The following is a 12,815-nucleotide window of genomic DNA, read 5'->3' on the forward strand; positions in this document are numbered from 1 at the left end:
CCTAAGCTGTGATACCACTCTATCTTACCCAAATTCGGTCCATGATAACGTCTACTATAACCCCCGAGTAGACAAGACAACCCAAATCTAAACGAAAGTCAAACCGCAATTTAATTAAATAATAAATAACATAAATAGGCGAAAGTAATACAAATATTACAAAGGAAATTGGGTCAAGGTATAGATATATAAATACGATAAAAATATACAAAAAGAGCTGAAAGTGACAAAAAATGATGAACTGACACTAGACCAATTTCAACCTAGTGTCACCTATACAGGAGCTACTAAGTACAAAAGCTGATAAAGTATATATACAATATAGATCTGACTATCCAAAATTTCAAGTGAAAGTTAGTACAAAAGAGGGAAAGTAGCAAGTCTCTAAACACCGAGAGCTCAACACAATCTGAATCTGGCACCGCTATGGATGATCAGGCACGCGCTGGGGGTGGCTTGAAGTGGGAGCTGCATCAAAAAGATGCAGAATTGTAGTATGAGTACCAAAATACAGGGTACTCAGTAGGCATCATAGGCTGACCGAGCTCAGAAGAATAAATATATAATAAGCAGCATTATTATACCACTAATAATTATGAGAGAAGCATAAAACTACATTTACAGGAAAAAGGGTACGAGAAGAATCCCACAGTGAACAAGTAAATCCCAACCAAACAGGTAATCATATTAATAATCTCAACCCACAAAACACCGGTGAAATACATCAATATAAAATAGTAGATATAGATCAATATTTCCTTAAAAGTACCATAGGGAGCTCGAAAATTCTCACCTCGAGCTTCTTAATAATAATAATAATAGTAACTCAGATATGTATCAACGGGACGCTTGAAATTCACGCCTCGAGCTTCTCAATAATACTACTAATAATAATAGTAACTCGGATATGTATCAACGGGCCACCCAAAATGTACACCTCGAGCTTCTAAACATGATATACCATAAATTAAATATCACCAGTATTTCCTTAATAAAAACCTTACCCTTATTCATCGTTCAAAAGTCTTAATCTCATCATTTTATTCTTTTTTTAAAAAGGGTTTTTATCTCCGACAAGGTAAATAAGATAAATAGCATGTCAAAGAGTCATATAACACTCACCTGAGACTCCGGTGTACCAAAAGTATGGCCTTAGGTCCGACATTTCAATATCAATAAGCAAGACATATGCATAAACTAAAATTTCATCAAACGCCAACCAAAACAAAGAAATTAAAGCAAATGGCATCCTAAGTTCAATTCACCTTGGAGAAAGCTCTGAGGATTCTAATCAACGCATACAAGCCAAGATATCACCTTGACTAAGGATCTAATGACCAATGACTAAAACCCCAAACTAGTCACTAACGATGATCATTGACTTCAAATTCTCAATGGGATATCAACTCTTAAGTCATCAACCTAATCATGCGTTTTTACTCAAAATATACCAATTCTAACCAAGCCAAGTCTAACAAGAGTAAGCCATAACCTACCTTAAATCCAGAACCGCTAAACTTGAGTCTTCTCTTTCTGGGCCTCCTCTAAATGATGCCACTCTATCAAATTATCAAAAACACATAAAAGAAAGACCAATGACACCCATATTGCTATAATTAAAAAATAGAACCAAAATCGGGTCAAAAGTCAACATTGAAACCTGCACACAAAATCAAAAAATCAACTCCATCACAAGGTCCCAAAAGACTCATGGAACTTGTGCTCCAAAAATGGGCACATTTCGAGCACCAAAAGAGATCAAATAATCCATCCAAATTCAAGCCTTAGAATAGTTTAAAATGCAAGAAACAATAAAATTTATGCGAAATGTACAAGGTTTTTAGAACGGAAAAGGGTCTCGAAACTTTCCCACAAGAATTCCCAACGCACCAAAATGAGAAACATCAAAAATAATTAAGATTTACTCCTAAAATTTGTATTTTAAGATGTTGGAAATGAGGGAATAGGGTCTGGTAATGGGTCTTAAAAGACCTCATTGCCAGGCCCTATTTGGCCTTTGCGAACACGAGATAAGCTCCGCGAATGCGGAGAGCAAATGATTAAACCTCCGCAAATATAGGATGAGGCCCACGAACGTAAAGAACAAAGAGCTCGACCTCCGCAAATGCGGCCATGGACTCGCGAATGTGGAGAGTAAATTCATGTGCACCGGCAGCTGTGCTGGTGCATTTTCACTAAGGGGAAACAAATCCCTCAACGTGGCTCAAAACTCGTTGGAAATCCCGTTGACATAAATAAACTATGCTACCCAAATAGGAGTGATATTTTAAACTCAATGGAATCAATGGATATTCACCTACGGATCATAAAAGGAACTATGGACCATAGATGAGAATCGTAGACCAACTTTAAAAATCAAAAACAATGGTCCAAAGTTTACGAGTCAAGTTTATGGGTCATAGATAGTTCTATGGGTCCTAGACTTGGCCCTAGATCAATGTTCAAAACTTAGAAATTCGACTTGGATAGATGAGTGGGAATAACGGGTCGTATAAAGAACTACGGACCATAAAAAGGTCTCATAAACCATAGTCCTGAAACTTAAGAACCTCAGTCATTCTTTGATTTCTACGGGCACCCTTTATGGCTCATAAAATATTCTACTAGAATCAATATTTAGAAACCCAGAATTTCCTCTATTTTCTACGAACAAGATTCTATGGTCCATAGATGGAACTACGGTCGTAGATGACGTCCGTAGATGACATCTGATAGTTTTTAACTGGGTTGTTTTGTTCTTGTTCCATCCTTTTAATCTCTATACTACGCCATTTTGGACTATTCTAAGTATTATTAAGTTATTCTTATTAGACCCTTCCTTTCGCTTATAACCTCTCAAATCAGATTTCTTCTCTCTCAAGGAAGAACTAGGGATCTAAGCTTCAAGTCTCTATTCTAAGAATCAAGCCAAGATTTCTACTCCAGGGATGTGGGATTTCATAAATGGATATCCCTTCACCCATTGAGTCCCAAAGAAACCTTAGATTTTCAAGTTTTATGAATTATCCAAACCTAAGGTTTGTATCATTTTCATGGGTTTTTATTGTAATTCAGTTCTTCTTCCAGATTGATCTTAAATGGCATGATTTTAATTATAATTCCATATTTTCAAAAGTATTTTCATGAACTCCCAATATACAACTATTTTCATGGCTTAGAATTATTTTATTTCATAAGATTACCATGTTTCATGATTTTAGATGCTTTTAGTTAAAGTATCTTGCAGTTTTTATCAGTTTAAATTATGATTCATGAGATACTCAATATGTTTATCAGATTTTCATTTTAAGTTAGTGGTATCAGATTATTACTATTTTCAGTTTATTACATGTTTTCCATGAGCGTTATCCTTAGGAACGAGCAAATTTAGGGATGAAGAATTTCAGTCAGCGTCCGTGGACCTTTAGTAGCAATCTCTAAGTCTCAGAACTATGTTTCATCATAGGATTAGTCTTGATATACATTAACTTAGTGGATCCATATTAGCTCAACTTCAACCTTTGTACCTTGGCAAGTATACATGAGCATTCATAAGGTAAATAAGAATATAACAAGAGATATCATAATGTGAAAATATAAGTCTCAGAATAGAATCTCAGTAAAAGGAGAATCAAACATAATCTCTAAATAGACGAGAAATACATACTCATGACAGTCTAAACATGCCTCTACTACTATTAGATGGGGCTTATGACAAGTTCCTAACTCACCAAAAATATAAAGAAAGGAACATAGTTTGAAGATGAAAGAAAGACATAACAGGCTTGCCCTCAAAACATGAGGACTCACCAAAATAGCTAAGTAGATAATTCGCCAACTAGACACGAATGGGAGGATGAGCATTAGATCCTGCATTATGATATAATGTAAGAAAAAGTATGCGTTAGTACATGGAATGCACTAAGTATGTAAGAAACTTGCATGAACAAGAGTAATAGGAGATAATCAATATAAGTATGTATGCATTACCATATATCTTGAAAACATGAGATAAAACCTAAAAACATTTCATAAGGTCAATGTATCATAAAACATTAAGAGAGATCATAATAAAACATATTTTATTTGTGGGATATAGCCTTTAACCGATATTTAAGACTATACGAGCTAGAATATGGAATGTGGTGTTACTCCCATATCGAAAAGAAAGAAGCTACTTGCCAAGATAGACTCCATGAGTAACATCATTTAACATTGAGCTATATGTGGATCCACTAGCTAGGACTATTAAGGAAAACCTATGGGGAAACGTGGTTTGGTACTAGAGGTTACTAGTAGACCTCCCTTAGGTTGCTACTTGAGCTTCCTGACCGAACCCAACCTCAAAGTCATCTCGATGCTTAATCAATATCCCAACGGATAAATAAATCATAGTCATTAATAATATTAGAAAACTAAATAATCAATACCAATCCACATCATAAAATAGTCATAAGAGTATCTCGCTAACATCATATTAACATCATGATTCATACAAGTATGAGAAAATCTTTCACCTTTATGAATCTGTGAGTAGGTGAGAAAACCTTTCACCCTTACATGAGTGTGTCAGAAATCCTTTCACAACCATTTATACTTACTTGAAATATCATTTAAAACATAATTCATAACTTTCATAAAGCATTCATAAATTCTTGATCATGAATTCATATTTTAAAGCTTGAAATTCATAGTATAATGCACGGGTCTTTGCAAAACTCATTGAAATCATATAATTAGACTTAAATCATGCATGAATAAACCATTAGACTCAAGTAAAAACATAATTGAATTGTCCAACACAAATTAATCAAAATTGTAGAATTATTGAGTTGAAATTGACATAGAAAAAGTGAAATCTTTGGGAGGAGGAGGCTTGAAGCTTGAATAACCCTAATTCACCTTGAGAGTAATCTTTTGGAGAAGAAGACTTGAATTCTAGAGAGATGATTTTTAGTTTCAATGGCTTGGGAGAGAATGAGGGGAATTCAAAGGGTTGGGATAATTATAGTCTTTAGATGTAGGTCCAAAATGATGTTGTCTATGGATTAAACCAGTCGAAAAGGATGAAATTAACCTCAGTAAAAGACTATCGGGAACCCTTTTGGCTAGATTGTCCGTGATCACCGACCCAATCAATGAGTCACTAATCCCTCCTTTTACTCGCCAAATCTCCCCATCTCTAAGGGAAATTTATCTGAAGCTTTTGGCAAGTTTGACTTAGCTCGCCGAACCCTTCGGCGAGTCCCCGACTTGATTTTCCCCTCGCCTAATATCTTTCCTTTATTGCCAACTTCTCTAATCTCTTTAGCATGGTATCTCATCTTTCTGAACTTGTTTGGTGGGTTGACGAGCTTTGTCTTTCCTGGCAAATTTTCCCTTTTTTCTAAGCAATTTTCTCTGAACCTTTTGGCAAAGGTCCTTAGCTCGCAAAATCTGTTTGGCCAGTCACAAAACTCGTTTGGCGAGTTGCCAAACCCGTGTTCTTATTACTAAAATCCATTATTACGCTGAGTAAATTTTTAGGGAATTTCAGCAAGCTTTTGCACCCTCTGGTTTCACGCCAAAATCATTCGGTGAGTCACCAAGTCCATTTGGTGAGCCACTACTGCCATTTCCTAAGTTTTCCCCTTTTAAACTTCGTATTTTTGACTTTCCAACTTTCAGGGCCTTACAATATCACCCCTGGGGAATATTTGTCCTCAAATAGGACTTAACTAGCAAGAAAGGAATAGAAAAGAGACATAGCAGCCCTATATGAATGCAATAACATATTAAAATGCATAAATCATGGAATTTTCAATCTCAATCTAGAATATGTCTTTTAAAATTCATTTCATGAACATGCATGCATATGAAAGATATGAGAATGACTGAAGCGTATGAATTTTGGTAGAGTGAATCATGAAGGAGCTTAATACCTCAACTTGGAATGGAAGGAAAAAGATGAGGATAATGTGCCATTATATCATCCTTGACCTCCCATGTAGAACCTTTAACCTCATGGTTCTTCCACAATACCTTCACAGATGCAACTCTTTTGTTTCTCAATCTTTGAACTTGCCGGTCTAGAATTACAACCAGAATCTACTCATAGGATAATCTCTCCTTCACACCCATGTTGTCCAAGGGCACAATAGAGATAGGATTACCAACACACTTCTTCAATAATGAAACATGAAACACCAGATACACCAATGCTAACTCTGAAGCTAAGTCCAACTCATGTGCCACCTTGACAATCCACCTTAAAATCTGATATGGGCTTACATATAAGGGACTAAGCTTTCCCTTCTTAATAAAGTGCATCAGACCCTTCATGGGTAAGATTTTCAAGTAAACTCAATCATCAACTTTAAACTCAAGTTCCCTCCCCCTTACATTCGAATAGAACTTTTATCGAATTTGGGCAGTCTTCAATATTTCTTTAATGAGTCTAACTTTCTCCATGTCCTCATGCACCAACTCAAGTCCGATCAAGGCAACTTCACAAACTTAAAACCAATCAGTAAGATACCTAGACCTTCTACCATATAAATCCTTGAATGGTGCCATTTGAATACTAAAATGATAGTTATTATTTTATGCAAACTCGATCAATGACACATGCCCTTTGTTACATTCCTATTTTTATAAATAAGGCGCAACATCGTGGGACTCGTAAAAAGTCAATTTAATAGTTTAAAAGAAATTTAAAGAAAAATATTATTTTAAGGAGTAGGAAACATATTTTAACTATAGTTAGCACCAACAACAGTATTGCATAGAAATATTTCACCAATGCTTTCTTATTCAACCAAGATTAACTTCGAGGTAATTCCTATGGCTTCAAATAGTACCCCAAATTGTACTTAAGTGACGATAAAATTTGTTCATCTTTCTTCAAACAAAGGTTTTGAACTAAACCTAACATCATGCTTCTAGTGCCCTCACCACAAAGAAAGTATCATTTGTGCATATTTAAAGTATTTTTATTTGAGGACATTTTGTAATGTACACTCACACTCAAAAGAATGTTAAATGCATGCAATTTGTGATACCATAGGCTTGACCTTTATGTAAATCTCCATTAATGTGAGAATATTTGAAATGTAGGCTTAGGGAAGGGTAGGATAGTCATTTGGGATAAAAGTGACTTAATTCCTTTTTGAGCATTGCACCGAATTTGTATTTTCAATGTTTGTTAAGCTTTTAGCGCTTGATTCTCATTGTTGTCCCTTTATTATGTACTTTTAGACTCCTTTTGAAGCTTAACTTGTCTGGGCCTTTTCTTTTCTCATAATCTTTTGAATTCCTCCTATTTGTTTGGAATGTTCCTTTTCTTTTATTGTAATTTTGCTTGCTTGAACTTAGGGAAATGTTCAACTATCTTTTTCTTTTGAAGTCATTATTGCATCTAAACTTTTAAGGACTTTTTAACTTTTGTCTTTAACAACTTCAAACTTTGAATTTTCTTTTGTAACTAACACATCTTCAATGCGCTAAAAAAGGTTAGGCCAAGAGAGAGATAGTGTGTTCAAGCACTTAGAAAGGGTATAGACTAAAAATGTGGTTGTTCAAAGAAAAGGCTTAAGGCTCAAAGTGGGGACATACTAAGGATTAATGTCATTAGGAAGGCTTTCAAAGGCACAAACGGGTCAAAGAAGGCCTACAATCATTTTTCAAATCAAACATTACTCAGAATTTTGCCTCAATAATATTCAAGCCAAGTTCTAGATCAACAATGCAATACAACTGAATTTAATTTAAAACTCACCGCACAATGCACATGAAACAATGAAGCTAGCTTTTTTCTTATCTTATATACATGCAAGAGAATATTTTCATGTGTAACAAAAGTATGAATGAGAGGTATCAAAAGAATCTATGGATTACCAAGAAGTCAGCCCTCTCCATTGTATTGTTTGCTCTTTCATATGTACACTCTAACTTTGTTGGCATTAACTAACTCAAAACATGATTTTAACAATGGAAAATATATTTATTTATTTTTAATTTTTTTTGAATAAATAATAATAATATTAAAAATATAAGATAAAGAAAATTAAAGATATCTACTAAATATAATATCATGTACAAAAGTTGATACGGTGATGTAGACAAACTCGGAGTGATGCCTTGCAAGTCTGGTGTCTAAGTGCAGCCTTGGTTGAATTTTTGAGAATTTTTCTCAATTGTTTTCCCCCTATTCTAACTTAAACAAACACTGGTATTCAATGTTGTAGCAAATATCTTCTTATGAATGTTTTTTGAGATTTTCTCAAAATTTTTGCCCCATATTCCATTAAAATAATGTAAAGCTTATGGGGGACATGACCGAGCTGTGGTGGCACCTACATATCCCGTTGAGGCAGGAAGCAGGTCAAATATAGATCCAACTATTGACTAGGTAGCCATAGTTTTTGACACGATGACTACAACTTTAGATTAAGCAGCCGCAACTTTTGACTAGACAACCACAACTTTTGACTAAGCATCCACAACCTTTGACTAAGCAGCCACAACTTTTGACTATACAATCACAACCTTTAACTAAGCAACCACAATTTTTGACCAAGCAACCACAACTTTTGACTAAACAATTATTTTTTACGAATCATCAAGAGTAGCTTTTGAAAGACCGGTAACCCAAATGGATAACTTAGGTTTAATTCAAGATAAATCAATAGAAAAGAAAATAGTACACTAACCACCTAAAAATTCAACATCACATCAAGTTTAATTCAATAAAAGTTGTAATAATGACATCACATTCTCACAAATAAGGATAAAAATTAAAAAAAATGAATAACAAATAAAGATACCCTGAAAACACATAACACAGAGGTCATCGGAGACCTGCAAACTTAAATAAGAACCAAAAAATAGAGGGGTAAAAGAATTCAGCGACGTTTGATAGAGATGGATTATTCCTTCCAGATTTGGTCGAAAAATTGGACGAAGTGCGAGAGCTTGTAGTTCTGAGTTCACCGGAGATGGAGGCACACCGGAGCTTGAATCTTAGAGCTAGTGTTTCGCTAGTTGTTATATTGTTGTCGGTCTACTGTGTCGAAGCTCATGGTGGAGCAGTGAGACGTGGGAGAGGTGGTGGCTTTGGAGGAAGAGAAAGGGATTTTTGTGGAGAAGGAGAGATGAGTCTTGAGTTTTTGAGGTTGTTCATTTTTTATGGAGAAATCTGAAGGAGAGGGATAAAGTTTTGAAGAAGAGTGAAAATTTTATGTGATTAGTGGGGTAGGTAAAATTGTGTAGAAAAGTTTTTCTGATAGGGTAGGTAAAATTGGGTAGAAAATTTTGTGTGATTAGTGGGGTAGATAAAATTATGGGGAAAATCTAATATTTATCTATATTTTAATGTATTTCTAGACTGTGCTAAAAATACTAAAATGAATATGAACAAATATCACAAATGACATGTAACAATGCAAATTATCTAACTGTGATAAAAAATAGCTATAATTGAAACTAAATAAAATAAACTGATAAAAATCCTAATCCATTTTGAGAAATAAGGATAATTATCAATAAATTTGAATTAAAATTGTAAAAAATACAGTTTTAAACTATTTAGCAAATAAAGTAGTTAAAAGTATGAATTTTAAAAATATCAGGCCAAAATTTGGTGTCAACACCCTTAACCTGTATTCCAATGTTTGAATAGTATGCTCGTCTTGACAATCGGTTTGAGGGTGAAAAGCCTTACTAAGCTTAACTTGAGTACCACGAAAGTTTTGGAGATATGAAGTGAGTTGAGTACCTTGATCCAAAATCATAGATTATAGAACACCATGAAGCTCAACCAACTCACGAATGTAAAGTCAATCGTAATCCTCGGACGAATAGGAAGTCTAAACAAGAAGAAAATGCATCGACTTAGTCATTCAGTCAAAAATAACCCAAATCAAATTGTGTTGCATACGAGTATGAGGAAAACCCATTATGAAGTCCCTATTCAAATCTTCCCACTTCCAAGTAGGAATCTCAATGTCCTAAGCTAAACCTCCTAATTTTTGATGCTCAACTTTAACTTGTTGACAATTAGTACACTTAGACATAAACTCTGCAATATCTGTCTTCATGCCATTCCGCCAATATACTTCCTTCAAATCTCGATACATCTTTGTGGAACTCGGATAAATAGAATACCACAAACTATGAGCTTCAGATCTATTTTATATCAACATCAGGAACACATAATCGGCCTTGCTATATAAGCACAATCATCTCCCCCTTGGGAGAAAGCCTTAATGGCCTTTTTAGCAACCGCTTTCTTCGACTCAATCAAAGTGAGATCATTACCTTGCTTTGCCTTCACATCCACCAGAAGAGATGGTTCAGATCCATTTTATATAATGACACCACCATCCTCCAAATCAACCAAGCAAACACTGAACTGAGCCAGCCTATGAACATCACGAACTAACTCTTTTGCATCCTTAACATGGGAAACACTATTCATAGATAATTTATTAAGAGCATCAACAACCACATTAGCCTTATGGATGGTACATCACACTCATATCATAATATTTCAAAAACTCATGCCATCTCCTTTGCCGAAGATTCAAGTCTTATTGGTTGAACACATATTAAAAACTCTAATGGTCGGTAAACACATCAACATGGAAACCATATAGATAGTGTCTACAAACCTCCAAGGCAAACACAACTGCTGCTAACTTTAAATCATGAGTCGGATAGTTTTTTTCATGCATATTAAGTTGCCTAGAATTATAGCCTACCACCATATCATTTTGCATCAAAATACAACCAATACCAACCCTTGAAGTATCACAATATATAACAAACCCATCAGATCTTTATGGTAAATTCAACACCAGAGCGGAAGTAAGTCTATCCCTCAACTCAATGAAAAGGCAGAGCAAGTGTAGTATCAGTACATAAAAGACAACTGTGTAATGGTAGGATCATGCGGTTAGCAGTAAGCGGATCATATAAAAGTAAATCTAATGCAATAGGCATATACATATACAAAATAAGTCAACAACATCTCAATATCACAACTCAATGTCTAAATATGCTATAATTTCACACTAGGGTCCTCTAAGGGACCTATAAATAATTAACTTTGTGTCGAAACGTGATACCCAATCCAAGTCTGTATTGGAATGTGATACCCAATCCAAATATGTATTAGAACGTGAAACCCGATCTAAATTATGTGTCGGAAAATGATACCTGATCCCAAGATATCACAATCACAAGAACTTTCAATGTTTACAATTTTTATACCACCAAGAACAGGTTCATCACAATAACAGGCCAGTAAGTGATCATTTCACGCATAATCTAGCATGTTTTCTTATTCTTATACATACATGCATATCATGAAGCAATTTAACAAGTATATGAAACACATATGGGAAACTAGACCATCACCTACCTCAAATTCAAGCTTTCACAACCTTACAATACAAGAGCCCTTCCTTTATAGGCTCGTTCCTATCGTTCTTGGTCTAGAAAATATTAAATACATATCAAGGATCAATATAATGGCCTAACTATCAAGAAATATAGTAAATTTCACTCCCTAGGCCAAAAACATGATCCTAATCTTACCCTAGGGCTATTTCCTACCATCAATGTTTAGTCAAACCCTCTCCAATGATTATCACCCATAATTCTAGTTTGTAGGAATCAAAGTATGAATCTAGGGAGTAAAAGCCTTATCTTAAGATTGGAAGTTCGTGGAAAATCAATGAAAATTGTCCTAGGTCACCTCTTGGGGTTTAAGACACTGATTGTTGCAGAAAAGACCATTTTTGGTCTTTTTCACGACTTAAGTCAGACTGTCCCGCTCTAATAGGACAGTTTCAACTCTGGTGGGAATAATCCTGCTCTAGCGGGATATATGGAAATAGTGAGCTTGGATTTTGTGCTCCAAGCTCCCATTTCTTAACACACCCCTTCCAATAATGCATTAAAATTATAACCTTCACGCCAAATTCAATTCCGAGAGTTTTGCTCACTTGAATGCAATTTTGAGAAGCTGTAAATGCTCCGTATCATCTTGAATATCAACCTATCCAATAAAATTATAAATTTTACCTCCCATTATTCACGTGATCACCCTAGACTTCACTTGACTCAGAATTTATCCAACTCTGGCCTAGGCTCTAATTTTTTAAAGTTACTACCCCAAGTTTTCTGGACCAAAATCATTTCCCATTGCCTATCCCTAACGATGGGAACAAGTCATTAAAATAGATATCAATTTAGCCATCAGTCTTTCCTGAGTGACTAAATAGGGATAATAGGGCTAAAGTAAAGATAGAGTAGTACCTGTTTCATCAAATAGTTGAGGATAATTGTCTCATATGTCTTTCTCAGTCTCCCAAGTAGTTTCCTCTACCGAGCGATGTTTCTATCCCACTTTAACCATATTGATCTCCCTAGTCCTCAATATTTGGGCATGACGATCAAGAATTGCAACTGGCTCTTCCTCATACTGAAGTTTCTTGTCTAATAATACCGAGTCCCATTTAATGATGTAGTCCCTATCCCCATGGTACGTTTTTAATATAGACACATAGAACACCGGGTGTACCCCAAACAAGCTAGGTGGTAAGTCCAACCTATATGCCACTGGCCCTACACAATCAAGAATTTCAAAAGGACTAATACATCGAGGGCTGAGTTTTCCCTTCTTGCCAAACCTCATCACCCCTTTAATGGGTGATACTTTTAGAAGTGCTTGCTCACCAGCCTCGAATATTATATCTCTCACCTTGCGATAAACATACTCTTTTGAATACTTTTATTAGCTAGAAACTTAGATTGGATGCTTCTTACCTAAT

The sequence above is a fragment of the Solanum dulcamara genome, chromosome 2, assembly GCF_947179165.1.
Source record: "Solanum dulcamara chromosome 2, daSolDulc1.2, whole genome shotgun sequence".
Lineage (NCBI taxonomy): Eukaryota > Viridiplantae > Streptophyta > Magnoliopsida > Solanales > Solanaceae > Solanum > Solanum dulcamara.